The following is a 20477-nucleotide window of genomic DNA, read 5'->3' on the forward strand; positions in this document are numbered from 1 at the left end:
GCTTTCAGGCTTGCTGCATGTTGTTTTCTGCAGCTGTGAACCATGGAGAACTTCTTTGTTCTTTTGCAGAGCAAAAGAGTCTGTTCAACCTCCTGTTTCCAGTAGTAGGGGCTCCTAAGGAAAAAATGCCAAGTGCTGTGACACACTGTGAGCCAAGTGCTCTTACCCTGATGGAGGTAGAGGTACAGCCAAAAGAAAAGCTTTTTAAGGTGGGCATATAGTGCAGAAGACCCTAAAACTTAGAGATGCTTTTGGGAATATGTGCAAATGATTATTTTCAGTAGCAAATTAACTTCCTATGAAAGATGAAAATCGTCTTCTTTAGCCAGAAGCTTAGGGCCTCTGATAGCTCTTAGAAAAGTTAGGTCTTTGAACTGAAAAGGATCACAGCTTCTTCCAACCAATTTGTTGCCCAATAAACCTGTGCTGGGATAATCTGTACCTCTGAACATTAATGACTAAAGCTCCTATCCAGATGCTGAGCTAAGGAAAAGGTCTTCTCTGTGATTCTACCACCTCCTCCATCAACTTCAGGCTATACTAATGAATGAATCTGTGACAAGACACCTTCCTCCCTGCCTGCCTGTCCCATGTAGCCCAAATGTCGTGTACTTGCTTTTGTGTGTGCCAATATGCACAAATGCACCCAGAGACACACCTAAAGTAATTCATGTCTGTCATTAGACATAAATTATTGGGTTGAATTACTTTGTTTTTCATGATTTCCAGAAAGAAAAATGACTAATGAAAAGATGAAATGTCATGAGCTCTTTTATTAAGATAAGTGACCTAAGAAGTGCTGTCAGATTGAGTGAAACAAGTGCTAAGTGGAAGTCTCCCCTTCCTTTTGCTGGGCAGGTACTCTGTTAAAGGTATTAAATTGTGTGCTGTTCTTCTGAGGTGCTGAAGCAGCTCTGGTTGCTTCTGAGGCGTCTCACCCCAGACTCACTGAGAGCTGCAGCTGAGCACTGGACTGAGAGCAGCTGGATTTGCAGGGCTGAGAGGCACTGTGCCACCCACCCACCTACTAACTGTAATTAGGAATGTTCCTTCTCACACATTTTTGTCACAAGGTGAGGACTAAAAGCCTGTTAGTTGTCTCTAGTTAGGGGTATTTTTGTGTGGAGTGCTTCTTAGAACGGAAAGAGGCAGATTACACTTACAAGCACCCTTTGACAACAGCACTGAAGCTGGGGGTGCACTGAGGAATGCTAATATGGGAAAACTAGGAACATCTTGACTGTTAATTCTGCTGAAGTTAGCAGAGCAAAGCAAAAGAAAAAAGAGTTGGGTTTTTTCTTTAATTTTTGTAACCCTTAGGCTTCATAAATACATCAACCTTCTTTATTGTCAATTTGCTCGGAAAATCATTGCTGACATCTCACCTAAGGACTTATTATCATTCTAGTCAGGCTATCTTTCACTTATATTGAAGATTTCTTGGATTTTTACCAGCCTTAAATTATATTGAAAGTAGGCAGATGAGCATTTAAATTAAAAGGTTAATTGAAACAGAAATATTGCACTGGCACAGTTAATTTGTTTCAGTTTAAATGTTTATTAGCTTAATTGAATATTTACAGAACCAAGACAAAAAAAAGTTATGCATGTATTTCCACAGACTCAAAAGTAAATGTACTTGTATTCAAAAGGTAAATACCCACTAATAACCCTTAAAAACAGTAGTCTGTAAGAGCATATTTCCAAAATAAGGAATTTTTTTCTGTAGTTAAACACCAATTATTTTATGATTTCTTATCAGTCACCAGTTTCTTTTACAGTTGTTTAGGATTTATGAGCACAATGAAGTCCTCAAAGGTATCAAGAAAAAGAGCTTACATTGTACAAATGCTTGGGGCAGGAAGCACTGGTAGGATCCACCAGACAGGAGATAACTATATGATTCTCTTGTCTTCTTTGTGGACTGTTTGAGAATGATCATCAAGATCCTCATGAGGAAGAGTTATTAGAGAAATCTGTGTGCTTTTTCCTTTCTCTAACTGGAGAGGGGTCAGGAACTCCAGAAAAGAGAAAATGTGATCCTTTCTGGATTTCCTGGAAGAAACCGTATTTCAGTTAGTTGACTTTCCTAGGGTGCCTAATTTAGTAGCATGGTCAAACTGTATTCCTAATCTAGGGAAAAAATTCAACAGCAATAGTAACACCAGAATTTCACTGATCAGACTTCATCTGTATGAATACAAATGTGGTTTTTAGACAGAACAAATAGTGCAATAATTTCCAAAATAAGGAGTAACACATGTTATTTGGAGTATGTTTAAACATGGAAAAATACTTTAATTAGATTATTTTAAAGAACTTGATGTTTGAAAACATCTAAGCCTATTAGAAATGGAATTGTGTGATTCTCTACTCAAAGAAACATTATGGCCCTAAATAGCAACACAAATGGATCCCCCTACCCCCCCTCCCCCCCAGTATCTAATAGACTATTTTAAATTCTACTTCAACCCCTGTATTAGTTTCCTGAGAGGATTTTCATCATCAGGCTTTAGGGAATACACTTAAGCACCGAGGTCTTGAAACTATGGTAATTTCTAATCTTTAGGAAGTATCCAGTTAGACCTCGTTGCCTTTATGGCATTCAAACTTCTCTTCAGCTCTTAGTAGGTAATTTTCTCCTTATAGCATCTGTCCCAGTTATACAGGTGGATGTACTGGGACAGTATTATACCAAAACCACCAGTTTGTGACATGTGGGAAAGGTATCTCATCTCAATACAAGATTTTGTGAGTTTATACATCATAGCAGCACTGCAGGATGGAAGACAGTTGGTAGTCTTGGGCAATGATGTGGATACAAAGGTGAGGATATGACTCCTGTTTCACTGGAGGTGTGTCCATAGCAATCTTCAAAGAATATTATCTTACCCTGTAGCTAAATGCATCAGTCCTGAGCATCTTAAATGTGCTGCTTCCTGTGGCTTGAGAAACAAAGCCTAGTCCTTTGGCCTCTAAGCAAAAGAGTTACTGTTTGATTATGATCATTTCCTGCCAGCCATTTATTGTTTCCTGAGCAGTGCACACACAGCTCCCACATCAGCAGCCATCCAGCAGGTGCCCAAATGCTTGTCTGGTGCACTGCTTCAAACTGATGTGTTCTTCATCAGTAGGCTGACCAAAAATACCTGCTGTTCTTGTTTTATTCCATAAGCCCACTGTGTTTGTTCACTGTTAGAAATGTAACTGCTGACCTCTGAAAACTCTGTATGCAAAGGTACAATTCACTGTCTTCTGTGGGCTTTGAAAATACTTGCAATATCTTAATGTGAAGAGCACTGATAGGAACCCCTTAGCTTCCAGGCTGCACATTCCCTGTATTTCCCTTCTCTGGTATCCCCACTGCCTTCCTTTGTCTGCATTGTCCCTTCTCTCCCATCTTATTTCTGAAGTACTCGTAAGTGCTTTTGTACTGGAGACTTGGAAATCCCTTCCCTGACTGCCAAGATAATGTGTTACAGGGGAGCAGTGGTGGTCTCTGCACCTTGAACACTTTGCAATGATCTTTGGAAAGGAGAATCTGTGGGTTCACGACAGAAGGGGATGGTGGGGGATTGTGAGCGCAGAGACAGGGCACTGCCTGCTGGTGAAAGAGGAAACCTCCTCTTACAGCTGGACCGTGTGTAAGGTTATGAAACCAGCTCCTGCCATGCCTTCTTTTTCATGTCGTTGCTGCACCTCAGAGCTGAGTCTCCTTTACAGAGTGAATTTATTAGTGATGTATTAAATGCAGGAAAATGGAGTAATCCTGAACCATGATTAGAATCTAAAGAAGGAGTATGTTTTAAGCTAGCCATTAGTAGCTTATTTTTTTTTCTCCGCGTTGGTAATATAAAAGTCTGTAAATCACATAAATAACCTAAGAGACTACAAGCAGAATTAAATAATTATTCATTTTGGGTCAGGTTTTGGTTTTTAAGAGCCTAAGTGTAATTATTCTGGCACAAGGGACCTTCTAATGGTTTTAAAGCAAGCAGAAGTGGCTGCAACAGGAAACTGTGCCATCAAACCATCAAATGCATCCAGTTGGGAGAAGCAGTGAGGCAAATTCCCATGAGCTGGAGTATCACCAGTTTAGGATTGCAGTGTTTCTGGGAGGGTTCAGGCCTTGGGGGGTCTTCCTTGCAAGAGAGATTGTAACTCCACACATGAGAACTGTGTATGGCTAATAGTGAAGCATTTTCTTTGCAGGGCTTTTTTTCTAGCCTGCTCTCCACTTTCTCTTAGTTAACCAAGGGACTCATTTCAGCACATTTAACTGAGCTGCATGGAGAGGGAGAGATGTGATTTTAAACTACTGAAATTGCAGGAGTTCTTTTTTTGTAAAGCAGAGAATGTATCAGGTAGGTGCAGAAATAGCTCTTGCGGTTCAGAAATATATTTTGAATAGCAGAACATCCCAGGCCCTTAAGTTTTGGGTGAAGTTCAAAGAAATGCAAATTCAGAATGTAGCCAGGCCATTCTGTTCCCATTTGTCTTTCTAAAGCCTAGGAAATAAAAAGTTTTCTCAGCAGTCCACCAGTACAATTAGTTCAGAAAATTTTCTTTGGTTTGGGGTTTGACTTGGCAATGTAGAGAAGAGCTACAAATCTGAAAATAGTGAGACAAGGAGCAGAAAGTGCTTTTGCTCCCTTTTACTAGGTTCATGTAAGTATATTTTGAATTCTGACCAAAGCCAGGTTAAGGTTGTAAATAAATAATAAAAGGTTGTAAATAGCATATGGACAACATGGCAATGATCTCACCAGTTGGTACAAAAAAAAAAAAAAAAATTACATTTTCTGTTTAGCTGAAATGCCCTCCCCTTGTCCATAAACCTAAACTTTAAAGTGTAAATTGTAATTTCTAACAGAAATAAAATACTCTACATGGTGTATTTTAAATTGAGTGCTACCACATGAGAGAATATGTCTTCACAGTGATGTTTCTGATCTTGAATTAACTGTCAAGCCAGGGCATTTATATTTTTCAATTGTACCTATTGGAAGGGGTTAGTAAATATCTGAAGCCCCATTCTGGTTTCTGAAACTGATCTTCTAGGCAAGTAATACCAGGGCTTTAAGTACATTCTGCCTGGGAAAATGCTAATCCGTCTCCCTTCCACTAGCTGGTCAGATGCAAACAGAAGGGTTCCACTGATGTGCTGGAAGCAGAACAGACCATGACTGGTCCCTAAAAACACCTGCAGGCCAAGAACAGTTTTTGTTGTTATGCCCACATTTTAAAATAACTTCCCCCTCCCTTCTTTGATTTATTGCGTAAGGATAGAAAATATTTTAAACCTTTCTCTTCTGGAAGTGTCTCATGCAAACTCTGTCTTTTCCTCATCTTTCTGCTGTATTCACTGTTTGCTGGTTACACTTTTCATGTCAAAATTCTGGACAGCTAAGGGACAGATTACTTTTGTTGGAATCAGTGACTGAAATTATTACCTCAAGGTCATTAGGTTACTTCCCTGTCTCTGTAAAAATTGCATATTATTTTAAATCCAAAGTTATAAAAGTGGGTAAAGATGTAGAAAAAAAATGAGCTAATTAAATGGTCTCCATTAATGGTCTCCCTTAGTGACTGTTTCACATCTGCCACTCCATGATGAACCAGATCCTGTGGTTTGTGTCAAATGCCACTTTTTTTCATTGAGAACCTCACAGTGACTAAAGAGCAGAAGTGATTGTTGATTCCCACATTGCTGTCATTCATCTCTTATGGGTTGTTATTTCTGATGTTGCTGTTCTTTTGTCTTGGCTCCCCCTTGATTTTGAATCTGATCACATTACAATTTAACCTTGCAGCATTCTAATTTTAACACTGCAACACTACAAAATAAGCAAACATACAGACGAGATTGTTTTCAAAGGATGATATTTATTTTCATTGCCCGGCTTGATCTTTTGGGACAGAATGAACACTCTTCTTCTGAAAGTAGATATCTAATGGACATCTTATAATATATCCAGAAATAGAGGTATCCTAAATCATAGGTTACTTTTGAAAACACAAGATGTTATGGCTAAAATTAAACATAGGTAAAATCCTGGCAAAATTGACTTCATTGTCATTGAAGTAATTGCATTTACTTTCCATTGATTTAAGTGGAACTGAGATTAAACTCTGAATTTCAAGAGATGATGTTTTTTCTCTTGCAGACATATGCACCCTTTCTATTTCCTTTTTTTTGCTCTAAATGTACCATGCCGGAGAAGAGCCACTCTAAAGTTCACAACCTGTAGGAATGTTGGCATGCCAGCAAAGGAGAAGCATCAGTCAGTGCAGGCCAAGCATGGCTGCAGACGTCAGCCAGTGCCTTTCTTTCACAAACAAGAGGGTATTTCACTTGACAGGGCTGCAGCCAAAAACTCCAGGTAGATTTCAACAGGCTTCAGTGCCCACTGTTAAGGGGAGAGATTTTAGACATGTTTACTGGGGCTTTGAGTTCCCCACAAGACATTTTCCATAAGATGTTGTGCAGGCTGTATTTGTGAAAGGATATTGTTGTAGCAGCCTGTGTTGGATATCAGCTCAAGGGAGTAAGTGTACAGCAAGCTAAGCTGTAGCAATACTCAAAGTAAATGGCTTCTGACTTTTAGAAGTGTTTGTTTCTATGGAGAGATGTTAATTTTGCCCTTTGCCTCTGTGGCAGAAATTAGAGGAGCAGTGTTATGTCTGCCTTGTCTCAGGTGTTGATGCTGAGGGAGATTACCTGGGGCATGCAAGGAGTAGAGCAAGTGCTATTGCATTTTACAGTGGACATCTTCAAGGGAGAAGCAGGGCTTGTACCAGGATGCCGTGTTTTTAAAGTAAAATTCACAGTGCGTGTTCCAGACAAAAGAAATTCACCACAATATTTTGATCCAGGACTCATGGTAACTCTAGCTAGGAGCCATTAAATGCAAATCTAAGTGCCTGCATCATTCAGGCAGCTTTGCCTCAGCTTCAGAAGAAACTTAAACCCTTTCTTTTAAAGAGCTAACATTTACTTCCCATACAGTTACCTACCTGGAATATAAGAGGATTGTTTACAGAGGAAAAAAAAGAAAAAAGACAAAAATCAAGGAGAAAGACACATTTTTATTTTTTAAAGTCACACTGTAAAAAGGCTGAAAAGTATACTTTAAGGTATCTTTTTTTCCAAATCGGTACTTTTCCCCCATACATATCAGCATAAATTGATGCATCTACTGGACTTTGTGTTTGATGCTTCGTGACTTCAGGAACAAGTAAAATACCTTTGTTCCAGGTCAGAGATGGTCCAGATGCTGTGTTTTGTCTGGAAAGACCGAAAATGTGTATAGAAATCTTTCTCATGCATAGAAGCATAGAAGAAAAGATTATTCTGAGTAGGTGTTGCCTGTGGGAAGCTTAAAAAGTTTAATTTTAAAAGATTTTCTTTCCCATGAACATTCAGGTGTTAACCTGTTTTGCAGTCAGTGTTTGTAATACTAGGGAAACAAACCTAAAATGAACACTTTCTTTATTCTGATGTAACAACATGTGTGCAGATGTGACCACTGTTAGTTTGGTGTGAATGAGGAGAACAGGAACATCTTTCCCTTAGACATTTTGAGAGCGTACTGTATTCAATGCTTTTTTTAATCCTTTGCCATGTCAAGGACTGAGCAGTCAGGACTAAGATTATGTGATGTTTCATTTTGATCGTAGCAAATACAATATTCAAGTTGGATACAGTGCCGGCTTTTTTTAAATGTTTGTACCTGGCTTTTCTGTTGAGATTTCAGAGGCAAACAGAAAGCATTCAGATGTGAAGCATTGGATTTGGTGCTCAATATTTTTCCTCTTCAGAGTAGCTCATCTAAAACTATTCCAGTATCTGAGTTTTTGGCAGTGTTCAAGAATTCAGCTGATGTCACAAGCTGTTGCTGACAGATTCAGCAACTTCCAGAACCTTAAAAATGTTGATTCTCCAACTCGTTCTTTTTAAAGTACATTAGTTTATAATTTTATGTGTATGTATTTTTACAGTTTTATAAATATATAATCTTAAAAACTTGCAAGCTTTTTGACGTTTTCGAATGTACTCCTTGAGAGAGTGACGCTACTTCAGTTAGAACAATTTCAGCAGAACACTCTGAAATGATCTGATGAATTTTAGTTATTTGTGTCTCAACTTTGAGTATGTTTCTTACACACCTAACATGATTATCAGAAAAGCAAAATCTTAGATGAAACTAAAGTGGGAAAGGATCCTGTTATTGTTTCTTTACCCCCTCATTATTTTGACCTTATTAATGCTGCCAGGTTATTTATAAGCTACATGACTACTATGCTAAAACCTTTGCAGGCTGACTGACTCTATCAGAAACTGACTGAATACTTCCTGCAGAAGTGCTACCCTGTAATGCTTTTCTGTCTCTCCCAAATCTCTGTGATGCTGTGCATTAGAGGGTACAGCCTTAAATAGTTAGGATAATAGTGAGGAATGACTGGCACTTGATAAAAACAGACCTCCTGCTGCTGGGGATTGCCATTAGAAATCCTTTCAGTGGTTCTCCTCAACTGCAGAATAAAGATGTGTGCGCAAGGGACTCTACCAAAAGGCCTATTCCAAATATTTCAACAGTCTGCAGCAAAGGTGTTTGTACTCTCTACCTGCTCTGAAAGTAGGATTGAGTGGCAAAACGATAAATAGAAAAAATAAAATTGGAAGCAACTGCGAAAAATCTGCCTCTCTGAGTCTTCCAAGTCCCCTTTTCCATTCATTTGTGTTGTAAAACACAATTTCACAGGATTGCTTAAAACCAAGCCTGCAGCTAAATATTTACCCAATGGATTTTGTTAAATCTGTTTCAGTGCCTCTGGAAATGAATTCACACCTCTAATTCCTAAGCACCCTTTGCCTCTGGGCATCTGTAGTGAAATGCAGGTATTAGAAGAGCTGAAATCAGTTGAGATAACTGATAACCTGAGTCAATAAGCAAAGGATTGAGAAGACAGAATGATCTTTTGTCTCTCTGGGGTTTGGAAATGGAAATTTTGGAACTGAAAAGTGGTTTTTCAGATAATGCTTGAAAAATATTTTCCAGGCCTGTTGTCAGCCTTCCTGCATCAGTTAAGTACCAGCTAATTTAGTCCAAAAGTAATGCCCACCAGCACTTCTTCTAATAGCAGGGGAAGAACACCTGAGGAGGCATTTGTGCCAAAAGGCTTTGCCAGCCCCCTTTTCTAAGGGAGGAGCAGCTTCCTAACAACTCTAACACTGCTTACAGTCGGTTTGTGTCTTTAATACATTTCACTGTTTTATAGGGTGTTACTGTCATTTCAGTCACAAGTGATAGGGGAGTTTGCCAATTCTTCTGTATTTTTCATGTGTCAGCATTTGGCATGTCTTTAACACATGGGAGATCTGAGCCCAGTGCCCAAAATCTAGCTGGATGGTTTGCTCCCTTCCTTTGCTCTCTGTTTAACATTCACAGGACTAAGGCAAGAAGCAAAGTGGCTAAGCTGTCACTGAGCACTCTGCTGTTGGACATCACAGCCCTGTGATCTAACACAGGGGAACTCTGAGACTTGACAAGTTGGTAGAGGCAAATGGATTGTTTGGGAGAGAAGGGACAAAACAAAGGTAATAGTGAAGGCAGAAAGAGCAGTGGGGGAGTGGGATGTGGCTACTGAAATAGTCTATTTTGAATATTCTCTGTTTAAGAAACTAAATTATGAAATATGTAGGAGGAAAAAAGCATATCCACAAGTGAGAAATGTAAGATGAGCCTCTGTTGATAAAACTCTACTACATGTTATTTTATACCACTGAGATTCGCATCCAGAAATACGTCTGGAGTCTCCATTTCACCTCATTGAAAATAACATGGGGCCTGCAATGCATGTTTCAAAAGATTTATTGGGATAGTTTTAAAAGCCACAGACTGTAGGGCATTCACCATTGTCTCTTGAGAGACTGTCTACAGCCTCGTACATCTTTCACTTCGGAGTTCCCCTGTTGAGATCAGACGTTTTCTGTGTTTAAATATTATTCCTGCTATTCCTAATTAAACCCTGTATATCACACCTTATAATTCTCTCCCCAACATGAACATGAAGAGCAGATAGCTGGTTTATTCCCAGCTCATCAGCATTTAACAAAACTGTATGGATTTGATGTTACTGTCTTCCCAGAAATCAGACTCTCCGTTCTCAGTCCTCAGAGCGTTTTCCTATCTCTCTGCCTCTCTCCTTGCACTTTGTCAATGGCTTCCAGACAACTTGGTGCCTAAACTAGAATGTAATAGTTGAGTGTAGCTGAACCAGAGCCAAACAGGAGGAGGAGGAGGTCTCTTGCTTCCTACTCTGATGTGATGCATTTGATAAGGCAGACCAAAAATACACTGTTGCTTTCTGTCGGAATACCCAGAAGAATATTAGACGTGTTCTCAGAATTAAGCAAATGACACTTAAGGTGCAAATGTACTTATTCTTGTTTGTAAATATCATTAACCAGCTTAGCTCAAATCTGCTTATTACCAGCTCAAACTCCTTCAATTTAGATGCCTCTGGACTAGTTTAAGGTTTGTCTCCACTTACCAGCAGGGTCAAATTGGACATGGTTTTGTCCAGGCAGTGGTGTGGCACTTGTAACTCACACAGATTTCTCCTTAGAGCCAGTTTCTGCTGCTCTCTGGAGCAGGCTGTTGGCGTCTCTGACAGCAGTGGCTCCGTGTGTGGCTGGAGCATCACTCAGGAGAGCTGGCTGCTGGCTCAGAGAATGGGTGGTTGAATACGGGCCCTCTGGGGGTGGATGGGGCTGTAATTGCCCAGGCAAATTGTCACTGTGGCAGTGACTTCAAGTCTGTTTTTCTTGTGAAAATCCAGGCCTGTAGATGTTACTGCTCCCTGCAAAGATTCATGTAATACTCTAGCTTTCATGGCCTAATGAAGTGCCTCTGCCGCAGCCACAAGTACCTGGCCACTGGGCTGCTGTGGTAATGGCTGTGTGTGGTTAGTGCTTCATACTGAAAGCATCTGTAAAGGGTTTTATCTGCTCAGAACCAATGCAATTCACATAAAAAATGGGTTTGCAACAGTTTGCATTGCTATTCTCTGTCCAAGGATATATTGTGTCATGCAAGCTGCTGGAGGCCTTAGTGCCCCATGCTTTTCTGTAGGATGTCTCTGTGCCTTCACACTGACCATCCTTCCTCTTCTCCTTCCAGCTGTGAGGCCTTCTAATTGATGGCTGTTGAGTTTTGGCAACTGGTCTTTGTGAAATAACTCTTTAAGTCTGGTGGATCTTGGGAATGGCACCTTTACAGCTCATACTTCAGTGACTGAGTTTCTCCCTGGAGTGGTTTTTGAGGTGGTTCTCCTAGAACTGCTGTGTTGTATTAGAAGGAAAATGAGATCTTTTCAAAGGAAGGAGGTGTTGAAAAATTAGTTTGAGGACATTTAGTCTTTGGGGGAACGTGACATACAGACATAAAGTGCTATGTGACAGTGTCTTGCCTGTTTTGGCACCTCTTATTTCCTGTTGTTAATGATACAAATGTCATCTTTCCACAAAAGTTGATGCATTGTGTGCACTGTAAAGCAATGCTTGTGTAGGAGTGTGTATTCTGTCTTGACTACCCTTAGACAAGTGTTTCTTAAGAAATGATCTACTTCATTTCACATGAAGAAAAACCTTTTTACAACCATTTGGGGATTTCAAAGCACATCAGGAATCTTTGCAGCCATAAGTGCCAGCCTACTTAGATGTGATTCTTCTGGGCTTTCATGTGCTCCCCTTGGCTTTCTTCACATTCCCTTCCTGCCATGGGAGAGGTACATTCAGGGCACTGAAATTTCTCCAGACAAGAGTCTGCTTACAAGCCCATTTCTAGTAGCTGAAATATTTATGCAGCATTGGAGGGATTTTTATAATCTAAATGTTCTTTTGCAATATAATTAATACTGTTTTATTTAAAATGTTCCTCCTTAAGCATATACAACATTAACTCGAGTTTAGCAGGGTCCAACCAGTGTTAGAAGTAATGTGCATTATCTGAGAGGAGAGACACAGAAGAGTGAATCAAATGTAGCAGCCTGTTTCTGTTGTGTCCATTTACAAGCATCACCAGCCATTATCTTTGAATTCAATATTTCAAGCATTAGCTTTCTGTTCTGGCTTAATATATGAGACTATTTGCTACATAATTATATTGTATTTCATTTTCTTCTGTATGCTATTGTAATAATGATATTGCCTAATAAAATAATGTCAGATTTTAATTAGGTTAAAACTAATTTGTTATATTAGGTTTTTTATTTGAGAAAATGAACTAGCTGATAGTGCATATCAAGTTGTCCAATTTTTTTTTGTTTGTATTTGCTTTCATTTCCTGTTGTCCTTCACCTTTTGAAATAAGGGTGGGGTTTTTTTCTTCAATTGTTTTAAGTTATTACAGCCCTCCACAGCCTTAAGTCTAACATATTGATGTTCTAGTGAGGACATAAGATGCCTAACTTTCTATTTATTAAAAGGATAGTTTTGCAAAAATTTCTGCTCCTAGTTAATAGCTGCACCTTTTTAATCGTTGAAATAAATTACCTAGACTAATGTGAAAGAGTTTGATAATAATGTGTGAGAGTACTCCAGCAAAGGCAGGCTTAAATTTGCTGGGAGGCAAAGACAGAATACATTTGCATCAAAGACAGTTTTGGAAAAGAAAAGCTTGTGCTAACTTTTGTTGTGGGATAATTTAGGAATAACCAGTGATGTAGGAACTGGTATAAAGTGTATTTCTCTTCAGAATTTACAAGAGTGTCATGAATAGCATCTCAACATACATCCAAATAATGAATAGAAAGATGAAAGGGTGAAAGATTCATCTGTTTCCTAATGCTCTTCTCTTTAATTCTTTAATGCCTTCTGCTTTCAAAGTGACCTCAGTACTCTGTAAACTTCCATATCACATGCAGAGGAGCTGTGTTCTCTGTTACGTGGCTAAAGCTTATCTTTATTGGGAGATACTGACTCCTCCTTGAAGTGCCATTTCCAAGTACATTTCCTTTTATATAACCTACTGCTTTTAGACTGCCCTTTTTTGTTAGACATTTATTAAGAAATAAATAAAAAACCTTTGAGCCCAGTTCAGCAGCCCATTCCTCTTTGGCTAAGTATGATAATCACAATTGAATTCAAGCACATGCTTTGGGTTCAGTGTGTTTGTAAAGGTTTTGCCGGATAAGGACAGGTTAAAGAAAGCTTTTGTTGAACTGGAGCCCATCTTGGTTTTTCTATGTATTCATCATTAGAAGACTCAGAAATTCTTTTATTGACCTGTAATTTCTTGTCACTTAATCTTTATACAAATGTAGACATCCCATTGCTGTTTTTTTCTGCCGATTCTTCTGTTATCTCATGGTACTGCCAGCTTACCTGTTCTGTTTCTGCTGTGTATAATGACTGTATTGCTGTATTGCTTGTGTGGTTATTCATGGGTGTGCAGGCAGGCAGTTATGGGACAAGAATGTACAGACCCTGATTTCGGTCATTATGACTTTGGGAGAGTTAGTATCTTAACTGAGTATCTTGAGGATTGAATTTTATTATAACTAAGGCTGCCTAGTGAAATCACTTTAACAATGCATGTGAAATTTCTTTTTCCACCACAAAATTAGAGACATAGAGGTGTGACCTGCAATGAGATCTGGTACTTGAAAACAGAATTAAAGTTAACAAGGTGATACCTGCTTTTAAAGCATCATCATTTGAATGCAGCCACCAAAACAATCAAGTTGTATTCCTATTACCCAAGGGCCACTCACAGAAGGGATATGGCCAGGTAAAAAAGATAAAATCTTACATTTCCTTATGCCCTTAAAACAGCTAATTGCTCAAAATGCCTTCTTCAGATATTAATTAGATGGGCCTGGAGGCTGCTCCTACTTGCATTAAGGATCTGATTTCTCTCTGTGTGAGATTCATACAGATGCAGTAATCAAAGCTTTCTTTGTCTCAGAAGGTATATACTTAACCCAAATACACTCCTAATTGCCTTAATTCCCATCCTAGTACCATTCTTCTGTCCTAGTGCCTGCTCTCAGTGAGCTTCAAGACAAATTAACAGCTACCACTATGAAAGAGTATATGTGAACAATTTCCTCAGTGCCTCATCATTCTTTCATTTGTAATTTATTTTCTACCTTTCTGGTGAATAGATCTGGAGAGACTTGAAATTACGTGAGATTGTTTTTAAAGATTCTTTTTTTTAGCTGTGTCGTTTCAATATAGTTCAGCCTTTCTTTTCTATAAATCTATTTGTTGTACCATTTCAGAAAATTGAGAAGTGAAAAAACCCCAAAGGCGTCCGTTTCAGATATAAAGATAAAAAAACTTAAATACTTCTTGGTTGTCAATTGTATAATGGAAAACATCCTAGGTGATAAGATTTTTTTAACTTTTCTGGATCAGTGGCTATTGCACTAATTGTTTGGGTGCCAAAACTTTTCATCAGATATGGTTACAGAAGCCAGCAGTGATTTTATTAACTAATTTGTTTGACTACTCATAATACTTAATTTTAGTGAGATTTTCCCAGAAATGTGAAAGATCTCAATAATTTCAGCTGCCTAGGAATGCATTTTCTCCTGCAGATACCATTTGGTTTATTTAGTTGGTTTTGTAATTCTGAGGACATGAAAGTACCTACTGTCCTACAGCAAATAATCATCTAATCCATATTTCCAAAAACTGACAACTTGTATTATTAAAATTGGCAGAAGCCAAGAAATGCTTCCTAACACAATTGTATCACTGACAGCTTACTCTCAAATGAATTTGGGTTTAATTATGGCAGCACAAGAAGAACTGAAAGATCCCTTTGACTAAGTAGGAGTTTAATTATATTTGATATCCTGCACCCTCCTTTTTGCCTCTACAATGGCAAATGTAAAAGAGGACCAGACTACCAAAGGATCAGGTTATCAACTAAATGCTTCCTGTGATAAAGTCCTTATAATTTTTTATCCCTTGAGTTTCATAGCAGTTTTCTCTATGAATTATGCCTTCTCTAACCAACTGAAAGAAGTAGAGCTGCATATTTGAGTGTTCAAAGGTCATCAGTTCTTTATTGATCTTGGCTTTTAGAAAAATAGTTTAAAAAAAAACATATTTTGAAGGAAAAGCTACAATGCCAGTGAAATACAGCTCCAAAATTAGTTAATGGGAAAACTGCATAAAAATATTTACACATCAGAAAAATCAAATTTGGTATTGAATATCATCAGCTTTTCTGTCTGAGTTTTGGGGCTTCTTCTTTTCCTGGAATGTGTTGAGTGTAACAAAAAAGAAATGACCTTTAGTGGAGGTTATTTCTAGCTACCCCTTAGTTGAACTAAGGCTCCAAGAGGTCATATATAAAGGAAATCGGCATCTTCTTTATTGTTTTAAAATATGTAATAAAATTTAGATTAAATACACCTTTTAAATTGCATTTGAATAGAACTTTGAAATTATGCATTTAAATCTGTAGCAGTTAGGTGGAATCAACCCCTGATGTTTATCAGAAGTGAAGGCAGTGAAGCCCTAGAGAAAAGATTTTTGGAGGTGACCAAAATTATTTTATTGGATAATCTTACACTCTTAAAAGATGAAAACATATTTGAAGCACTGAACATTCATTTTCTTTCCATATTTCATCCAATAGTGTAGTTTCTTGTAGTATCAGGAAGGCTGACTCAAAAAGAGCATGGCTAGAAAAATTTATCTAAGCAATGCCTATAAGACAGCTTTTTAAAGTTTCACATATATATTTTAAGTGTCAAGTAGTCATTTTCTTAAATGTCTTTCATGTCTGGAGTAGTAAATTCTTTAAGAGAAGTTCTTCTTCACATTGTAAAGAAAAGCTGGAAATTATACTTTACAAGTACCCATGAAAAGGACAAAAATAAGGATTTTGGTATATAATTAGGACTAGTTAGTAAGATTTTGAATTCCTAAACTTGATAATGCCTAGTGCACATTGAAAACAACTGATGTTTCCTTTGTCATGGCATCCTGTAGTAAAGTGCTGATTCCATACAATATTAAATATGAAATCAGTATATTTTGACTCTCACATTTTCTGTCTCAAAATTGTGCTTTTTTTTTTTATTAATCCCTTCACACTTGTTTTTTAGACCTGAGAGATAAGATTTGCATAACATTCAAACTTCCTTGAAGACTGTGCATTATGGAAATGAGTTGCAGTGGGTGCCTTATTAGGCATTTTTCACAGTTTCCCACTAAGGATACAAAACTCCCAAAAGGGGAGCTGATGAAAAGTATGTTGGAATTTTTTTTCTTAAAAACAAAAACAGATTTCACTAAAGGAATAAATCAAGACAGAATTTCAGTTTTTTTGGTGGTATTAAAATTGAAAAATATGCCAATAATGAGACGAGTCAGACTTGCTGAGACTCATGTTGGAGATGAACTTAGCAACAGCTTTTGTTTTCTTTCACCATAAAAGTCTCATCTAGATAAAATACAAGCACACTTTGTAAGTGCAATGCAATTATAGCTAGCCTCAGGAAAGAGCACTGACCAATTTTATTACAGTGCCAAAGATTAGCCCTGGAATGTAAAGCTGAGAGAGGCCTATTAGGGACTTGCTTCATTAGAACGTGTGGAACAAGACATTCATAAGGCACCAATAAATCCATTAAGGGGAAGAGGGCTCTGAAATGGCCCTTCAGGATTTTTATTATTAACTACAAGGATTGCTGAGGTTGGTGACGTCAGAAATATGGTTTTAGCCAGCACTTAGTGTCCCTTTTAACTCACTGTTCTCCAGTCCAAGTTCACTTTGAAATAAACAGCCATAACTGTTCTAGTTAGCAGAGCAGAATCTGCCTAACACGGCTGAATTTGGAGAAAACAGGAAAAAATAAAAGATCAGTGGAAAATCTCATCTCTCACATTGCCACGAATCCTGCATGAACAGAATCCTAGATGTTGACTACAGCTTTTAAGTTCCTCATAAAGTCACTGTTAGATAGACTCTAGCAGGCTCGTTCATTTTCATAAAGCGAAATTTCTGATGCTGGTAAATCCTGAAAAGAAACAGCAGTTTGTTATGTATGAAGGACATTTTGATAAAACTGTCCTGAGCAATCGCATACAAGAAGCTTGTGCAGCTGAAAAATGGTACTGCTGTCTGCTCAAAGCTGGGTTTAAATATTGACCAGCTGCATAGAAAATAGATTTGTCAACAGCATAAAAAATAGCCACTGAGAAACCAGAACATTTCTCTGCATTCTAATGCATCTAATTCCCAGAGATATTGAAACTTCTATCATTTCATGGAAGAAAAAATAGCTTCTATATCAGGAGTTTGAGATTTCCTCACTAGGGAAATACAGACTGCTCAGATAAAGGATGCTTGATCCTGGTTGATATTTTCTACCAAATGGGGGTCCTCTTTCCAAAAGTGATTTTGAAATACTCACTGTTGTGTTTACCAGTCTTGTGGTACAAAACTTCCATCTAGTTGGGTCCCAAAATGCTTCCAAGAGTTTCAGAGCCCCAGAATGCTCAGCTGGACATGACTGGGGCAGAGTGAGGTGTTTCTCTGTTTCCTATGTGCCTGCTTTGACAGAAAAGCAACTTTTGTCCAGCCTGAAAGAGTGTCAGAAATGTCACTGGCCAGGATTCGAAGCCTCTTTTTTCAAACGACTGGCTGCATCACAACCGTCACATGGGACTTGATAAATTTTTCATGCCAGAATTAATCAATTTAAGTGGGCAGTTTTCCTCACTGGCATGTATCCTGCCTCCCTGGGGCACTTCATCTGTCACAGACAAACAGGATGGGGATTTTTGGAAGTGCTAGTGGGGTGGCTCTTCTCAGACCCATCAAACTGCATGTGCATATGTCAGGTCAGGAATTTTTGGGTCTCCTGGGACATGTGTGGGGCTTTCGAGAGGGCAGTGCCTTCTCCAGGCATATAGGGAACTGCTTCTTTTGATGGTGTAGTGGTTTAACCCCAGCTGTAAACTAAGTCACATGCAACTGTTTGCTTATTCCACCACCAGCCCCACCCCCGGTGGTAGGTAGAATCAGGGAAAAAAAAGTGAAACTCATGGATTGAGATACAAATAATAATTGAAACAAAGCAAAATATAATAATAATAGTGACTCAGAGAGAGGTAATAATAATGAGACAAAGAGATACAACCCAAGATTAGTAAGTAATACCCTATACAGTGGCTCAGCAGCTACTGACCAAAGCCCAGCCCATCTCCGAGCAGCGATTGGCACCTCCCAGCCACTTGTCTCCAGTTAATATAGTGGGCAAGATGCTCTGTGGTATGGAATATCTCTTTGGTCACTTTGGGTCAGCTGTCCTGGCCATGCTCCCTTCCAGTCATTTGTGCACCTGCTCACTGGCAGAGCCTGGGAAACTGAAAAGTCCTTGACTTAGAGTAAGCACTACTTAGCAACATCAGTGTGTTAGCAACATATTCTCAGACTGAATCCAAAACACAGCACTGTACCAGCTACTAGGAATAAAATTAACTGTATTCCGGCCTAAACCAGGATGGATTGGTTTTTTTGGAGCTAATGATTTAAATGTAGCATGCATTCCTTTTATCATGCACAGATATAGCTCGAGAAATGGAAATGTAATGGAAATATACTCTTTATGAAAAGAATGACATATAGTAGGGGTTAATAAAAGATATTATTTACCCTATAAATACTGAAACAAGAAAAATACTTATTTGTGAGAGAGATTATTGCAGTGCTTATAATCCAAGCAGCCCTAGGAAAGGAAAGATAAATGAGGCATTTAGTTCTCACCTTATGCATACTATATGATATTCCCACCCACATTTTATAAACCAGAAGAGTATATTAAAAAATAGACCAATTATGCTTCTGATACATGATAAGCATGAAGATGAAATTTAGTCAAAATAGTTCCAACCAAACTATATTCTTTGTTTGTTTATTCTTTTCTTTCTAGCACTACTAATGTCATAAAAGTTTTCAGCTTGAAAGATGGGTAAAAATGAAACATTCACAGTATCTTTTTCAGAGACTGGAAATCTCACGCTTGGAAAGATTTCTGCTTTGGAATGTCTGTAATATATTGAAGCCTTAATACCATTCTAATTGGTACCTTACTAATTAGCTTGTGACTAGAATTTTAATTAGATGCACAATAGGTGTTCTTCTTACCTGCAGTGGAGGTGCTATTTCCTGGGAAGAAAAGTGAAGGGAAAAATATAGTGGAAGGAATCCATAGGAAATACAATCTAATCCCTATTATAAGAAATGTATACATTAATTAATATTTTTTTTAAATTATCTCTCTGAAAATGTTTTCTGTTTTTCAAAGCACATTAAAGTTTACTTTGTGATTTGCTTTTCTCCCATGAAGAACAAACGGTAATTTTTTTTCAGTGATGTGTCTTGTGCTGTGAGCAAACTGAGAAATACTGGAACACAGCTGTAGTTAATTAGCTCAGGGCCAGCCCCAGGGACTGAGGTGGACACATCATGGGTTCAAAGCAGGAGTCTGTCATCTGAGTTGAAGAGTAGAGCTGTGTACCTATGAGCTGGGTCACAGGCAACAAGGCTGAAAAGGGAGATGCCCAGCACCTTGACAATGGCATTAATTGAGCCTGGGCTGTAGCACATTCTGGAGTTAAAAATGCACGTGAAAAGCTTGGAAGATGCAGCTGGGTGAATTCCTGTCAGTGGGGACTCAGAAGTACCAATACTCTGGTAGATGAGTATCATCTATCACTTTTCTTCTATCAGGAAAAGCTAGGAAAGAGGGATCAAATGTATCTGTCTGAAAATACTGCCACCACAAATGTTCTCATTAGCTTAATGGCATATACCATGTTACAGAGAATTTTAGGATTGTAATTTAGGGTGAAGGCTGTTTTGAAATCTGCAAAATATCTAGTGCAAGAAGAGTCTAAAGACATAAATCTGAAGTTCCTTCCTTCTCTGAGGAAGCCTGAGTTGTGTGTTTATAAATATAAAGTTATTTGTCAGGCCTGGTAATCCCCATAAGCCCCAGCAGTGAAAAGGGTGATTCAATTTCAGAAGATAATTGGACATTCTGAAAAATGATGATCAGGTACAGGGAATGTTTTTATATGAGGAGATATAAACAGTAAAAGTAAAGGGAGGATGAATTGCAGAAAACAGAAAGGCAGTTAAAGAATTATTATTTTTCCCCCCACTAAAGGGAGACTTTTAGAACAGGCTTTCTGAAGGAAGTGGGAAACATGCTGTACAATTTGCATGATTTGAAAATTACTTTTTGTTACTTAATTTTGACCAAGAAAATTCTTCCACATGGTGAATAAGGTCACAGTTGAGCCACATTCCATTCTCTGCAAGATATTTAAAAGCAATAGCTAAGGAATATTTTTCTCCAGGTGTCAATATGAAGCAAGTGAGAATAAAGTTGCACCCCTTACGTTTTCAATAAAATTTGTACCAATCACTCTGAGACCAGTA

At 38.3% G+C, this 20477-nt stretch overlaps 1 protein-coding gene across 7 annotated transcripts in view; it reads left to right on the forward strand.

The window, feature by feature from the left end:
* The window catches only part of DTNA (dystrobrevin alpha), a 227532-nt gene that overhangs the window by 107730 nt on the left and 99325 nt on the right, over positions 1-20477 (forward strand). Inside the window, exon 1 of one of the 7 annotated variants that reach the window (XM_053937831.1) lies at positions 4288-4364. The exons of the other annotated variants lie outside the window; for them this stretch is intronic. The gene's annotated coding sequence lies outside the window, so the exon portion shown is untranslated. Of the gene's footprint in view, positions 1-4287; positions 4365-20477 lie in introns of those variants that run through there. 7 annotated transcript variants of the gene reach the window in all.

This window comes from Vidua chalybeata, chromosome 1 (assembly GCF_026979565.1).
Source record: "Vidua chalybeata isolate OUT-0048 chromosome 1, bVidCha1 merged haplotype, whole genome shotgun sequence".
In the NCBI taxonomy this organism is placed as follows: Eukaryota; Metazoa; Chordata; class Aves; order Passeriformes; family Viduidae; genus Vidua; species Vidua chalybeata.